This window comes from Lactuca sativa, chromosome 3, assembly GCF_002870075.4.
Source record: "Lactuca sativa cultivar Salinas chromosome 3, Lsat_Salinas_v11, whole genome shotgun sequence".
NCBI lineage: Eukaryota > Viridiplantae > Streptophyta > Magnoliopsida > Asterales > Asteraceae > Lactuca > Lactuca sativa.
The window spans coordinates 1,471,040-1,486,792 of NC_056625.2; the positions used below are offsets into that span (position 1 = coordinate 1,471,040).

Genomic DNA, 15,753 nt, shown 5'->3' on the forward strand with positions numbered 1-15,753 from the left:
ATCTCCATAACTCGGCCACCTGTCACAGTACCACTATAATCTTCACCTTCGATTCTTGCACTGATCTAAGTTTCTCTCTTATCTTTGTTTAAATTGCAGTTTACTTCAAGTGGATATGCATATTCCAATCAGAAACGCAAGTGCTTTCTCAAAATTTCATGTTCAGTTGCCTTGCTTCAGCTGTTATTAAGTGATTGCAATGGTAAGCTTCGCATCAAAAAAGTTGTTTTGTACAAAGATCATTTTCTGAATCAATTTTGTTTTTTTTTCCTTTGTGCATCAAAGATATTATCCTTATAAAGGCTATAACCATCCATGGAATGCTATTATTTGGTAGTGGGTATTAAAGTTTTCAAAGTTAAATGGAAACTATGGGGAACTTAAAGTTGCAGAGCAAGTGTTCGATGAAATGCCTGAAAGGATTACTTTACTTTAGCTAACAATGAAGATAATGGAATTGGTGAAGAATCAAAAAACCTTTTTTTTAACAAGCATGGTCGTCATGCATCTGTGCAACTGAATTTGGTATCGAGTGGAAATGAAATCAGTAAATTTATATTTTACTTTTTTTATTTGTTTGTATATTTATGTCTCAAAATAATATGTTCAGTTATGGAAGATTCATGGGTTTGATGGGGGTCATCCGGTATACTGAAACGACCCAAAAATTTCATTTTTCAATATAACCAAAAACCATAATCTGAGTGTCATATCATAAAAACCATACGTGATGTATCCCAAACATAATAAAAACAACACTGTGCGGAAACTGTATCATATCCATGTCATATAAAAATCAAAAACTAGACCAACTCCCAGGATAAAAGCTGAAGCTGTGGTGTGTGCGATGCCATCATCCCGAGCTCTTCCCTCTGCTAGCGGAAGTACCTGAAACCAAAACTAAAACTGTAAGCACGAAGCTTAGTGAGCTCCCCCAAACTACCACATACCATACAATACATATAAGCACATACTGGGCCTTGCCCACTGCATCAGACCGAAGTCTGGAACTAGCTGCATCGGACCGAAGTCCGGAACTGACTGGGACCTTGTCCCCTGCATCGGACCAGAGTCCGGAACTGACTGTATCGGACCGAAGTCCGGAACTAACTGCATCGGACCGAAGTCCGGAACTGATCGATCATGGCATAGCATAGAACATAACAACTATTATAATCACATATACTACATACTGCATCGGAACAAAGTCCGGAACACATAGCACAAACATGCTTGTATCACAAAGACATCAAGCACTCTAACTACTGCATCGGACCCAAGTCCGGAACTACTGTTAATTAAACGGGCCGGCATTATGGCCGTAGACCCGTTCCTACTGAAAGGAAACTCACCTCGTGAACTGGCTGCTGAGTGAATAGCTCTGAGGGCTAACTGCTGCTGCTCCGGTATCTCCCCGGCTACAAGTCCATAAACACACTCAATCAAATACTAAACATTGCACTGGGTAAAATGACTCTTTTACCCTTGATCAAAGTCAACTGTTGGTCAAGGTCAACTCTCAGTCAAAGTCAACCCACAGTTGACCTGACTCGCCGAGTTGGGCCGCCAACTCGCTGAGTCCCTAATCTCACTCCTCGACCCTGCTCGCTGCTACTCGTCGATTATGGCATCGACTCGACGAGTACTCTCCCAATCCAAGAACTCAGACAATCTTCATCCGACTCGCCGAGTCCTATGAACAACTCGACGAGTTGTTCTTGAGCTTAAGAAGATTGCCTTGGACTCGCCGAGTTGTATGAACAACTCGCCGAGTCCCTCCATTACTGAGTCTACCCTCAAACTCGCTGAGTCCACTCCACTCCTCACTGGTCTCACTCGACACCGCTCAAAAAGGAAGAAATCGGGGACTCGCGACTCGACTCGCCGAGTCGTTCTTCCGACTCGCCGAGTCACCGCCATGCAATTATTCTACACTCGATTCTGCTCGAATCCAAAACATACAAATGGTAGATCTGAGTCCAATAAGCTGATTTACCACGTAAAGTTTCCAACTTTACGTGTACAAACACATGAACAAGGGAATAAAGGCTAAAAGATGCTTAAAAGGGGGTAGATCTAGGGTTAATATGCAAAATAACTCCATAAAGGCAATAGATCTGGGCTCTACAACTCCTAAATGAACAGATCTAAGGTTATCTCGGCATAAGAGAGCTTCCATATCAACATAAAGCTTTGAGAAAGGCATTAACAAGATCTAGAAAGGGTTTTAAGGCATAAAAGAGAAGGAAAACTGAAGAATACCTCAAAGAGCTCTTGCTTTCCCTTGAATCTCTGCTCTACAATCCTTCTCCTTGTTCCTTTCTTCTTCTCCTTCTTCAAGCCTTCACAATAGCACACAAAATCACTTAGAAGCACTCAAGAGCGAATTAGGGTTTTCTCACAGATTTTGAGGGTGAAGGAGGCGAGATTGGGGGCTATAAGGTGGCTTAAATAGTGGGCAACCCGGGGATTTAGGGTTTCTCCCAGACGGACAGACTCGCCGAGTCCAGAATATGGACTCGCCGAGTCGCCAGCTAACACGTGCTCGAAATCCCGACCCTACTCGGCGAGTCAGGCTATGAACTCGCCGAGTCCCTCCTATAAAACTTCAAAATAAATACCAAGGAATTATTATACCGGAGACGGGTCGTTACATATACACGGTAGGTTCAAGTTTTCTTTTTAGTGGTCTTTCCTACATATATTCAAGTTTACCATTTAAGCCTCTAATAGTCTAATATATCTTTTCGAGGGGTAGGGCGCATGAGAATGTCTCTTCCTTGCAGGCAGGGTCATTTTGTAATACCCTAAACTTTTTCTATATTCTATATTCATTTCTTTATTTCTTTTGAGTTTGTTTAGTTACAGGAACACGTGTAATCCTTCGTTACCTTTTGGAGTTTGGGTATCTAGATGGAGATTGCATAACAGGTAGTCATAATAAAAACAAGTGTTTGACTAACTGACTATTGGCCTTCCGAACAATTGTACTTGAATTTTTATTGCAATGTATAATCCTTGTGAAAACACTACAAAACTCTAAAATTAACACAAATTAAGAACTTTGGACATGTTATGGAGATTTAATGGCCAAAAGAACCATCTTTTTTGACACCATTTCTCCAAAATTATGTGTTCTTGTAAAAATTAGTGCTTTTGCTTGTATTTTTTATAAAGTGGTTCGATATTCTTTATAGTTTAAGGAATTGAAGTTGTTTTTTCTGGTTATTTTCAGTTATAGGGAAGACATTGGCAGAAAATGCAAAACTTTTTATCTTCTTTATCCGAAGGACATGTGACATATCATAATCTTTTTGATTTGCAGCCTAAATTCTCTTGAAAATTCATTTAATATAGCAATAATTTGTTATTTTTTTATAGAAAATTATAAAAACACCAAAAAAAAACCCAATAAAGAAAACAGGTCATCTTCAAATATTATATGGAAATCTTGTAGCTGAAGATCGGTAGCAAAGATCATAGGAAAAGAAGGGTTATATTTCTATGGAAATCCATCCATTTTCACACAGATATTTTGTTGGACACATTTGCCCTGAAGCGTGGGTTTCATTTTTTTATTTTTCTAATCTAAACCCATGATAATTTATACCTTAACTACCACCCAATGGCAATTAGGTAACTTTAGCCGCAAAATTTGCCACAAAAGCAAAAGCTGGTGATTTTGATTTACAATCGCCAAGTGTTTGTTTGAATAAGAAGGTTCATTTAAAGGGCAACACCATACTTTTGTTTACTTGAATGAATAGTGTAGTTCTTTCTATTATATAATATATTTTTTTTATCAAGACACTAATTGTAGTATGAAAATATGGGGATGTAGGAAGGTGGTCTAATCATAGCCTATCTTGCCGACAATATATCATTTGTTATTAAGGCATTCATTTCCAAAAGGTTCACACATGTTCATTATAAATTTTTTTATTTAACTGGTCACTGTTATAAACTTAGCTTTTATATGTGTTTTATTCTTTACACTCATTCAGGAATTGGGATGCCTTCGTGTAATCTACTTTAGCATAAGAGCAACAACAAAGGAATTTAAGCCACTTATGCATGAGGTGATTATTATATTGTTACATAAAACCGAAAAAAGAAATTAATTTGTTGAAATTAGAATTTTTGGTCCTAGGGCTTACAAAAGCAGGTAATCTTAATTCCTGAAAAGTTGTATTTGATAATTGCATTATGCATAACTCTAATTATTGAGCTTTCCCATTGTGATCAAGTATTGGTGAATAGCATTATAGTTTCATTTTTTTTTTCAATTTTAGCATTCAACTTTCATGTTCTTGTTAATTATATCATTGAACTTTCATTTTATTGTTGATTATAACATTTTAATTGTATTTTTTCAGTTATACCATTCAACTTTCATTGTAATGTCTATTATATCATTTTACTTTCATTTTTGTTTCCATCATAACATTCAATTTTTATGTTAATGTCGATTATAGCATTTTTCTTCCATTCTTTTCAATTATAACATTCAACTTTCATTTTAATGTGAATATAGAGTTATACTTTCATTTCTTTTTCAATTATATCAATCAACTTTATTATAATGCCATTTATAGCATTCTATTTTCCTAAAACGTTCTTTTGAACATAGACCGAAAATTAAATAAAAAACATCTTTTATAGCATTCTACTTTGTAAAATGGTCCCTTTCTAAGAATTTCTAACATGGGTGGAAAACTTACAGAAAAAACATTTTTATAGCATTCTATTTTGTTTAAATTGTTATTTATAGCATCCTACTTTGTAAAATTGTATTTTCTTTTTAAGATTTTGAACATGGAAGGAGTAGAGAAGGTCCTGTAGTTGAGAAATAGTTAGCAAAGAGAACAATTTATATTCAGTAATCTTGGAACGAAGTGTTTTTATTAGAATACGAGAAGTTTTTGTAATTTTATGGCATGTAAGTATGTTATTGTTATTATCTATGTCATTTTAAAATAATTGATTAATAATTATGTGTTTTTAGTATAAAAATTTAATTATTTTAATAACCATGGTTCCCACGGATTATAACCTAGTTATGTAATATTGTCGATATTATGCCGTGTGTGGTTTTTCAAGTTTTAAGCCAACGTGGTTTCACGTGTGGTTTTAATAGGATGTAATCAAGCGGAGTCGAGTTGAATACCGACAAGGTCGAAACTTGATTCGATTAGAGAAAATTTGAGCTTGAAATTCAACTCGAGCCTTAAATTCAAGCTCGAGCTCGAGCACGATAAAGCAACCGATATTTTCGAGCTCGGCTCGACTCTTCTCAATTTGCTATTAGAAAATTAAAATTACATTAAACTACAACAAAAATTATATTAAGCTCGTGAGTTCGTCTCAGTTTGGTTATACAAAACGTAAATACGAATAAACCAAAGGATAAAAATATAAATATAACAATGCTCAATTAAGCTTGCTTGTTTCACGAGCCAAGTATTCCAATACTCAAGCTCTAATGTACTCCATTATTTTTCAAAAATATAAAAGGTCTAATATATAACCGTTATCTAGAAATAGATTTTAGTTATGATGTAAAAATGTCAGCAAAGTTAGCTATTTAACCTCCTACGAAGAGAATGTGGGTTCAAATCTTATAAAAAAAATTATACTTTGAATTCCAAACAAATGTAATTTAATTCTTATATCCATTTGCAATCAACAAACTAGTCAATGGATTTGAATATTTTCCAAAGGTTCTCTGTCAAGGAGTTTTTTTTTCAAGGCTCGTTTAAATTGATAATCTTCATATTACTGTGCATACGGATTTGGGGCCTTTTTTAATGTAGATACATAGGGCCCATAAAATATTGGGTTAATGACTAGAAAGGTAATGAACTTTGGTCTTTGTCCACATTAAGGTAACCATGTTTTTTCGTTCACATTTGACCATTGAACTTGTTTGACCTTTTCAAAATAAGGTAATATGACCGGTAATTAGCGGTAACATTACCCTATTATGAACAGGTCAAACAAGTTTACCGGTCAAATGTGTACGAAAAAAAACATGGTTACCGAAATTTAGACAAAAATCAAAGTTCCTTACCTATTTTAGTAATATTGGGTTCTGTATGTTAAGTGCAAGTAGTCATAATATCCAATGATGTGAAATGAAATTGGGTTGTCTAGTCTTATGTATGAGGAGTTGGTTAAGTCTTTGGCCAACCCAGTTTAGGCCCAGCTAGTTAGGGGTTAAGTTGTATACGCCTAAGGGGCTAGGTTGTATGTGTTTTAAGACTGAGCAACACAGCTTAGCCCATGACTAGTCGGGACTAAATTTGGTTAGACCAAGCCTAACCTAATTGTTCATTAACTATCGGAGCTTGATTCCAGGGCACACAGTTCCTAAAACGGTTCTGATCCAGTATTACCAAAACGGGTAAGAAACTTTGGTTTTTGTCCGTATTTAGGTAACCATGTTTTTTTCATACACATCTGACCAATAAACTTGTTTGACCTGTTCATAATAGGGTAATATTATCGTAATTAGCGGTCATATTACCCTTTTTGAACAGGTCAAACAAGTTCGATGTTCAAATGTGAACGAAAAAAAAATGATTACCTAAATGTGGACAAAGACAAAAATTCGTTACCTTTCTAGGTCATTAACCCTAAAATATTTGGACATGAATTGTTAGCACCTTTCAAACCAGTTTTCTGAAAACACCTACAAACGAACCGAAGCTAGTTTTCTTGGAACCATTTTTCCCAACACATGACAGTTTTATTTAACGAAATTTCACTTAAAAAACCAAACCAATTATAACCGAATCATGTTTGGCAATAACCAGTTTTAAAAAATGGTTTTCTGAAAACCAAAATCGGTTCAAAACCGGTAGATGTGCACCTTAGCCGGTACATAGATGTAAAAGGGATATTGTAGATGTAAACTTTATATGCTCAAACTTTTTTACAATTATTTTACATATTTTTGTAGCTATTTGTGCACGTGTTTTTTACAAAATTTTCCCAACATCCTCAATCGTTTATACAAAAAAATTTGAGATTATTCGTATTTGCCCGTATGCGTTCATTTTTGTATATATTTATTCTAATGAACAAAAGTTGTAAAAGATATACAATGTTTTTTAACATATTCACTTTTACATGTTTTTTAAAAACATGTAAAAGAAGTTTGAAGAATGAAGAGAGCTAGGCAAAGAGTTGAAAAAAAAAACAATTTAAAATAAAGTTGTACAAAAGTAAAATCATAGAAAAAACTTAGAAACTCGTTAGGACAATTTTTATGGATGGTACCCAAATTTTATGTTAACCTCATTTTAGTTATATATCTACATGTTAGTTTATGTCATTTGATAATTGAAATCTAGTTCTTCTAAACGGCTCCTAATCTTATCTATAAATTGTGTATTAATGTCTCAAGCGAGACTTCAACCTTCAACCTCTTGATAATTGACATTTGGATTATCAGGTAGTTTTTATAAAACATTATTACTTTATTAGTTAGTTTATAAGATACCTTTGTCAACTAGGTTGGTAAACACAACCAAAATGGAAAACATTGGACTGTATTTTTATTTTAGAATCAGAATTTCATTTTAGCTTGGAAATTTTGCATAAACAAACCTAGACTTCATTGCATTGAATAACTTGTTAGAAGTGAATATTGAAAAACAAGATAATGCACAATTAATCCTTTCCATCTGAACTATTGTTGTGAGAAGAAAACTGGTTATCAGCGCATTCAAAAGGCGTATGCATGGTATGGATTAATCTATCACAAGAATCACAAAAGAATATGTAAATAATGTCTTCTTTCAAGTTCTAATGTCATAATACTATAATCAGAAAGAGAAAAAGAAAAAAGAATTAATCAAAAACATCAATTTTTAACAACTTAAAAGAAAACAAATTACTTCTTGATGATGTAGCCCAAAAGTAGACCGATGAACCCCACCACAATAACAAAGATGAACGAGAAACCAACAGCTTGAGTTTTGTTGCCTCCACGCCTCAATAGTTCCTACACAAAGAATTACCAAACATTAACATTTTTTTAACAGATGATCATCCATGAACAACATCAAACTCACCATTTCTTGACGGATTCTATTACTTTGTTTGATAGCAGCATCTTTCTCATCTGTCAACTTTGAAATAAGCCTTGTTTATTATATCTAAAAATCTTTAAATAAAAGTAAAAGTAAAACAAACCTCAGAGCCACTAGAAGAATTCCCATTATTGGATATTGTAGCTTTTGGTGAAGATCCTTCCTCTGGTTCTTCTTCTTCTGGAACTAGTGAAGGTCGTTGGGGTGGAGGAAGATAAATAACTCTCAATTTTCCACTCTTCAACAGCATGTCCTGCCTCCTTACTGAATTGTAGTTTAAGTTAACACAAAATCACCATAGCTAAAACCTATCAAATTCTCAAATCTTCTTACCATTTCAGGGGTAACATCCTTTGTGGTTGCTCCATGACCTGCAACTACTGTTGGAACTTTGCTTAACAATGTGGGAATTATCCCACGTTGGTGGAAGAGAAAACCTTCTCCCACCTTATATGTCTTGTCCCACTCATTTAATTAAATGGGTCAAGTAATGGGTTAAACATATTGGGCTTGGGTTATGGTGTTAGATTAGCCTAATTGGACTCAAAATAGGCTAATATCAAGAGAATATTTAATGGTCAAAAGATGGCCTTGGGGCTCTTGGGGTCTTCATGATTAATTAAGTAATTTTTAATTACGAAATTAATTTTTATTCTTTATTTTTATTAAATTCGTAATCACTGAATAACAGGTATTTGGAAGTTATTTTCGGTTTTGACAGTTTTTAACTGTCATAATCAATACCTATAAATACATGAGTTCTGTCATTTGTGAGGGGTTACAGAAACAATCACCACAAATTCTCTTCAAAATTCGTTCTTCCTAAAGATGAAGAGGACATAGAAATTTCGACATATTCAAGATTACTTCTTGGATTGATTGTTGTATCCTCTAGAGAGATCCCTACCAGGGAAATTTCTGTCTTAGGACACTGCAATTTGCAAGCCTCAATCTACATAATTTCGTTTTTGTGTTTCTGTTGTAAACATAAATCTTCAAGTATGTTTTCTGTAAACTGATTCTTGTATACAACATATATATATATATATATATATATATATATATATATATATATATATATATATATATATATATATATATATTTCAATTTCGTTTGTTTTATTTCTATTAGTCTTGTTGATTGTATACTTCTGTCATAAGAACTACACTCTGAAGGAGAAACTTATCCTTACATTGCAAGTCAACAAGGGCTTCCTTCTGAGCTTGCATCGTTACCGTAGCAGAAACCACAAATTTAACAAACAGACCACAAATATTGAAAACCTCACCTTCTTTGATTCAGTTTCTGGATGCCAAAAACTAATTTTAGGGGAAACCATACCTGTAACGTCACAGGTTGATCGAGGCAGGACAACTCCATTATTCGGACGAACACAGTATTTCTTAAAGTTTAGAAACCCTAACCCCTTTCATTGATATTTTAGATCATAACCAAAGTTTGAAAAGAAAAATGCAACATAATCCGTCCGAGATCAATTGAGATAAAAATTAAAATTAAATTTTTGATTCAGAATTTAGTAGAATGTTACCTTGAAAGCTACATGATTCTCTGTCTTATTCGACAACTGAATGGAGCAAGATATTTGTTTCTTCAATTCGACTAATTTAATCAAACAAAAAACAAGAGAGAACAAGTTTCAGAATCACATAACAAAAGGCGGTTTATTTGAAAAGATTTTATGGGATCGAAGGACTTACAAGGGAATTTGAGCTCCACAGGCTCGACGTTGAGAAGCTCCCTTGTACTCATTTCTTTTTTGCGAGGTTAAAGTCGATCAACCCAATAAGTAACTTGATTAAAAGATTGCTACAGTTTGGCTACTCCAAAAATAACAAGATTATTGGAGATAGATATGTGATCCGAGAGAGAGATTTCCCTTGTAGAACTAGAAAGTGTTTTCCATGAAACGTAAGCAGAAACGTATATCATCGACAAATCGTTGACTTTTCATCGATTCTTAGTTGACTAGGTGGTTTGATATTGTAAATCAAAGATTATCGTGTTAATTAGCTGAATAGTTTATTTAGGATGTTGTTTGATTGAACAGAAATGATTGATAATAGATATGGAATACAAATAGTAATGAAAAAAAAAGTTATACAAATAGTTTTTGTTTGGCATATATATATATATATATATATATATATATATATATATATATATATATATATACAGGCTTAGGTTATTTTATTCGAACTAATTAGTGTACATCTATCGTATGCTATGAGAATTACTAAGAAAATAAGTTGTTTAGCAATGCGAATACGTTCAATATTACAAGAATATCGTCATTTTCATGCATTCTCATTAATTATTATTTTTTTTGTTCTCACACATCGTTTTTCACTCATTTTCATTCTAACAAAATACGACCCAATAAAACATTCTGACAAAAATGAGAATAATAATAATAAGTGTATAATAACCTTATAAACGATTTAATTAGTGAGAATGTGTGTTAATGACAATGTTATGTAAGATTGAACGTATTTATATTATCAAACAACATATTTTCTTTATCATTCTCATAGCATACGATAGATGTACAATAATTAGTTAGAATACTTGAACCTAGCTCTCTCTCTCTCTCTCTCTCTCTCTCTCTCTCTCTCTCTATATATATATATATATATATATATATATATATATATATATATATATATATATATATATATATATATATATATATATATATATATATATATATATATATAGTTTTCGTGGAATTTTTTTAATATGGTTTTTCGTTGTTGTTTTAACTTGTTCCATGGATGGTTCTTATGACCAACTCCGTTAAAAAAAATGACGTTAAAAGTTAGGAAAATACTACTTGCTGACAATAAATTGATCAAGTAAGGGTCTTGGGCTTCAAGGAAATAGGATTTAGATCTTTTATTGGATGATGACAATGTTGGATGAGTGATTAAAGTCTTGGTTTATGTCTTGGAGTAAAAGGATAAAATGGGAAAAGTGATGTTGTTGACTCTTTTCATGAATTATAGTTTTTAGTACAGCGTGTGTTAAGCCAAAATTGACTAGATAGAAGTAAGGGGCTCGTCAATACTTTTTCGTGGATATAAAGATCGTCGAAAACAAAGATGAAACGAAGAAGTTATGATTGTTTGAAGTTAGAGTGAATTTGGGTGAAAACTCGTTCTCACGAGGTGAGAAGTAATTCTCACGACGTGTGAGTGCTCACGAGATGAGAACATATTCTCACAACATGAGAACTGTGCAGCCCAAAGCCCACGAAATTTTTAGGGTTTTCATGGTATCTAAAGGTAAGGATTCATGTTTTAGGGTATTTTCTTAGCCTCCATCATATCTAGAACCTCTTGGGAGAAATCCTAGCCTCCATTTTCAAGATTTGAGCCTCCCCTCTCCTCTCTCATCCATTTTTGGAGTTTTTGGTGGTTTTGGAGCAATGTTTTCATGCAAGATTGATCTTTGAAGCTTGGCAATTAGAGATCTTAACTTTCATCTACTTTCTAGACCGTTGTGTGTTATAAAGTTCCAAGCTTTATTGCATATTCATCTTGAGTGTATTTGGTGTTTTGTTCCATTTTAATGAGTTTTTAGTGAGATTTGGGAATAAAGTTTGCAACTTTATTACTCTCCAAGGTCCCAAGAGCATTGTATGTTTTAGATCTAGACTCCCACACCCTCTTGATCAGTTTAGAATGTTTTCTTGGACCTCTTGGACTATGAAAGTTTTGATCTTTTGCCTTCCCTTTCATCCATGCAAGTTATCTTGGTCGTTTAGGTTATTTTAGGGTAAAGTTTAGATCTTGAAAGCTTGAGACATTATTATGGATAAACTTGGAAACTTTATCCATATATACATCATGTTGATTCAGAAGGTTGAAGACTTTGATTTAATGGATTAAGTTGAGAAAGATGCATTTTTGGGTCCCTTTGAGACTTAAAGTCTAGATCTTGGTGGTTTGGACCTTCCTAATTGATAAAGTTAGAAACTTTATCCATTAAGACCTTGGAAAGGATTAGATCTGAGCTCTAGAGCTCTTGAAATCGGAAGAAAATGGATTAAGCTCGTTTGAGTTGTTCAAACTAGTCCGCACGGTGTGGCCTTAGGCTGCCACCGCATGGCGACTGGAGAATCAACAACTATTTTGGCATTTAGTACCCATGACGCGACCAAGGAAGGCCACGACGTTGAAACCTATTGTTGGCAATTTTGACCTTGGCTTTGACCGTTGACTTTTTGACCAATTTGACTTTTGGTCAAACTTAGGTAGAATTGAATATTTAGCTAAGGATTAGTCTCGGCTTGGTCTTAGGAAGCTTGGGTTGGCTGTGTTGTTGCTGAGGTAGCTGTGGAGCTTCTGTTAAGTTGTTCAAGTGAGTTTTCCTCACTGTACTTGTGGGTCGAATGCACCAATGTTGGGCCAGTGGATTGTGTATTCTGGTTTAGAATGTTGCTATATAGTAGTGATCTGTTAAGATCTATATGATTATCTTTTTCTGTTATGTGTTTTATCTGTTTTGCATGTTGATATAGCGTGGGAGGGTTGAGACAGTACTGCTTTGTGCTACCAAACAATAAACTCGGGCAATCCAACCAGAAGGTTGTGGATTAGGGCAATCCAACCGGAAGGTTATGGCCCAGGGGTAATCCAATCGGGAGGTTGTGGTCCCAGTATATAATATTGTGGCAATCCAACCAGAAGGTTGTAGGCCAAGGGTAATCCAACCAGGAGGTTGTGAACCCAATATATATTATTGTGGCAATCCAATCAGGAGGTTGTGGCCTAGGGGAAATCTAACCGGAAGTTTGTGGGCCAGGGGTAATCTAACCGGGAGGTTGTGGACCCATTATGTATTATTTCTATATAATCTATTGTGTGGTATTTTGGGGAACTCACTAAGATTTGTCTTACAGTTTAAGTTTTATGTTTCAGGTACTTTATATTATCAGGTCAAGGCGAAAGTTTGATCGTACACATCCTTCGGTGACATGTTTTGGATTATTATGATAGAATTATTTTGGAATAATTGTAATTTGACATTGGTTTCTTATGACTTAGGTCTTGGTTGAAAACAATGATTTTAATTAATTAAAATGAAAAATTTTATTGTGATTTTAATTAATTAATTAAAATGATTTTAATTAATCAACTTAGTTCAGGCGATCATCAACCTGAATATCGTCCAAAGGAACCATTGTTGAATCATCAGCTGCACACTTCCGAAGGTGGGAAACATGCAAGGTGTTATGAATCCGGCTAAGCTCTTCGGGAAAATCCAGTCGATAGGCTACCCTGCCTATCCTGTCCATTACTCGAAACGGACCAATGAATCGGGGCCCCAACTTGCCCCTCTTCTTGAAACGTATTACACCCTTCCAGGGTGATACCTTTAGTAAAACCATATCGCCGACTTGGAACTCCAACTCGGATCGACGTTTGTCTGCATAACTCTTCTGCTAACTCTGAGTTGTTTGCAACCTCCGCCTGATTTACTGGATAAGCTCTGTCGTCTGAAGAACCACCTCGGTCCTTCCCATAACCCTATGACAGACCTCCCCCCAACAAACTAGGGTACGAAACTTCCTCCCATAAAGAAGCTCAAAAGGCGATGCGACAATACTAGAATGATAGTTTTTGTTGTATGAAAACTCAGCTATGGGAAGGTAGGAGGCCCAGCTCCCATCGAAATCTATGACACAGGATCTCAACATATCCTCAAGCGTTTGGATGGTCTGCTCACTCTAGCCGTCAGTCTGCGAATGATAAGTGGTGTTGAAGTGCAATCTCATACGCAGTTCCTCGTGGAACCTCTGCCAAAATCGTGATGTCAATCGAACATCTCGATCAGATACAATGGAAACTGGAACGCCATGTCGAGTAACAATCTCATGCACATACACATCAACCAATTTCTCGGCTGAGGAACTCTCCCCGGATAGCTAGAAAGTGGGCACTCTTTGTCAGACAATCCACAATGACCCATATCACATCAAATCCATTAGCCATCCTGGGTAACTTGGTGATAAAACTCATGGTGATATGTTCCTATTTCCACATGGGAACCTCCAAAGGCTGAAGCTTGTCGTGCGGCCTTTGGTGCTTGGCCTTGACCATCCGATAGGTCAAGCATCTCTCAACATACCAGGTTATCTCCCTCTTCATGCACAGCCACCAATAACTAAGTCAAATCTCGATACATCTTTGTGGCTCCGGAGTATATCGAAAATTTGTACTTATGTGCCTCCTCCACCACGGTCTGCCTAACCCTACCAAAATATGGAACCCAAACCCGACCGCACCGAGTCAACAATCTGCAGTTATCGGTAGAAAACTTGTCAATCTCACCCCTGATTATCTCCTGGTTCCAACTTTCCTTCTTGACTCCCTCGGCCTGAGCCTCCCCGATCAAATCCAGAAGCGGTGAATCGATAGAAATCCTCATACATAATCCCCCAACATAAGTACTAGCCGACTTGGGACTAAAAGCATCACCGACCACATTCTCTTTCCCGGGATGATACATAATCTTGCAGTCATAATCCTTGACCACATCAAGCCATCTATGCTTCCTTATATTCAGATTCGGTTGATCCATGAGATATCTCAGATCATATGTCAGATATCAAACCTCATACGGCTTCATCTGTCTAGAAGCATACGCCATAGCCCTCCCTCTCTGCATGAATATAGTCCCTAATCGGTAATGGAAGCATCAGAATATACAACAAAATCTTCCACGCCCTCCGGAAGGCTCAACACCAAGGCCTCACATAACTTCTGTCTCAGCGTCTCGAACGTAGCCTGTTGCTCAGGGCCCCAGCGAAAATCCACACCCTTTCTCGTTGAACGAATAAGAGGTACAACAACCTTGGAGAAATCCTAAATAAACCTCCGATAATACCCTGCTAAACCCACAAAACTCTTGATCTCTCAAGGAGACTTCGAGGCCTCCCACTGCATAATTGCCTTAATCTTAGTCGGATCGACCAGAATTCTGTTTTGGTTAACGAGGTGTCTCAAGAACTGGACCTCCTATAACCAAAACTCACACTTCGAGAACTTGGCATAAAGCATTTCCCTCCTCAAAACTCCCAGCAGCTCTCAAAGGTGCTCCTCATGCAGTTCACTGGTCTTGGAATAGACCAGGATATCATCGATAAAAACAATGACCGAACGATCGAGTATCGGCCTATATACCTGATTCATCAAATCCATGAATGTCGCGGGTACGTTGGTGAACCCAAACGGCATCATAACGAGTTTGGAACGATGTCTTCTCCACGCCCTCTTCTCTAACCCTCATCTGGTGATACCCTGACCTCAAATCGATCTTGGAGAACCAAGATGCACCCTGCAACTGATCGAAGAGATCATCAATCCATGGAAGTAGATAACAGTTCTTCACCGTCAACTTTTTCAGCTCCGGACAATCAATGCACATCAGGTGTGAACCATCCTTCTTCGTCACAATCAGGGTCGGTGCTCCTTAGGGTAAACTGCTCGGTATGATAAACTGCTTACCCAACAGCTCGATGGTTGAAATTGATGGTTGTTGACTTTGACCTTGGCCATTGACTTTTGGCATGGGTTGACCTTTGTTCAAATATCTATCTTTAGAAGGTAGACTTAGGGTTTACCTTGTATGGAT

General features: G+C 36.0%; 1 pseudogene; it reads right to left on the reverse strand.

The window, feature by feature from the left end:
- Positions 1-7,897: 7,897 nt before the first annotated feature.
- On the reverse strand, positions 7,898-9,867 carry LOC111892898 (vesicle-associated protein 1-1-like; annotated as a pseudogene).
- Positions 9,868-15,753: the final 5,886 nt, after the last annotated feature.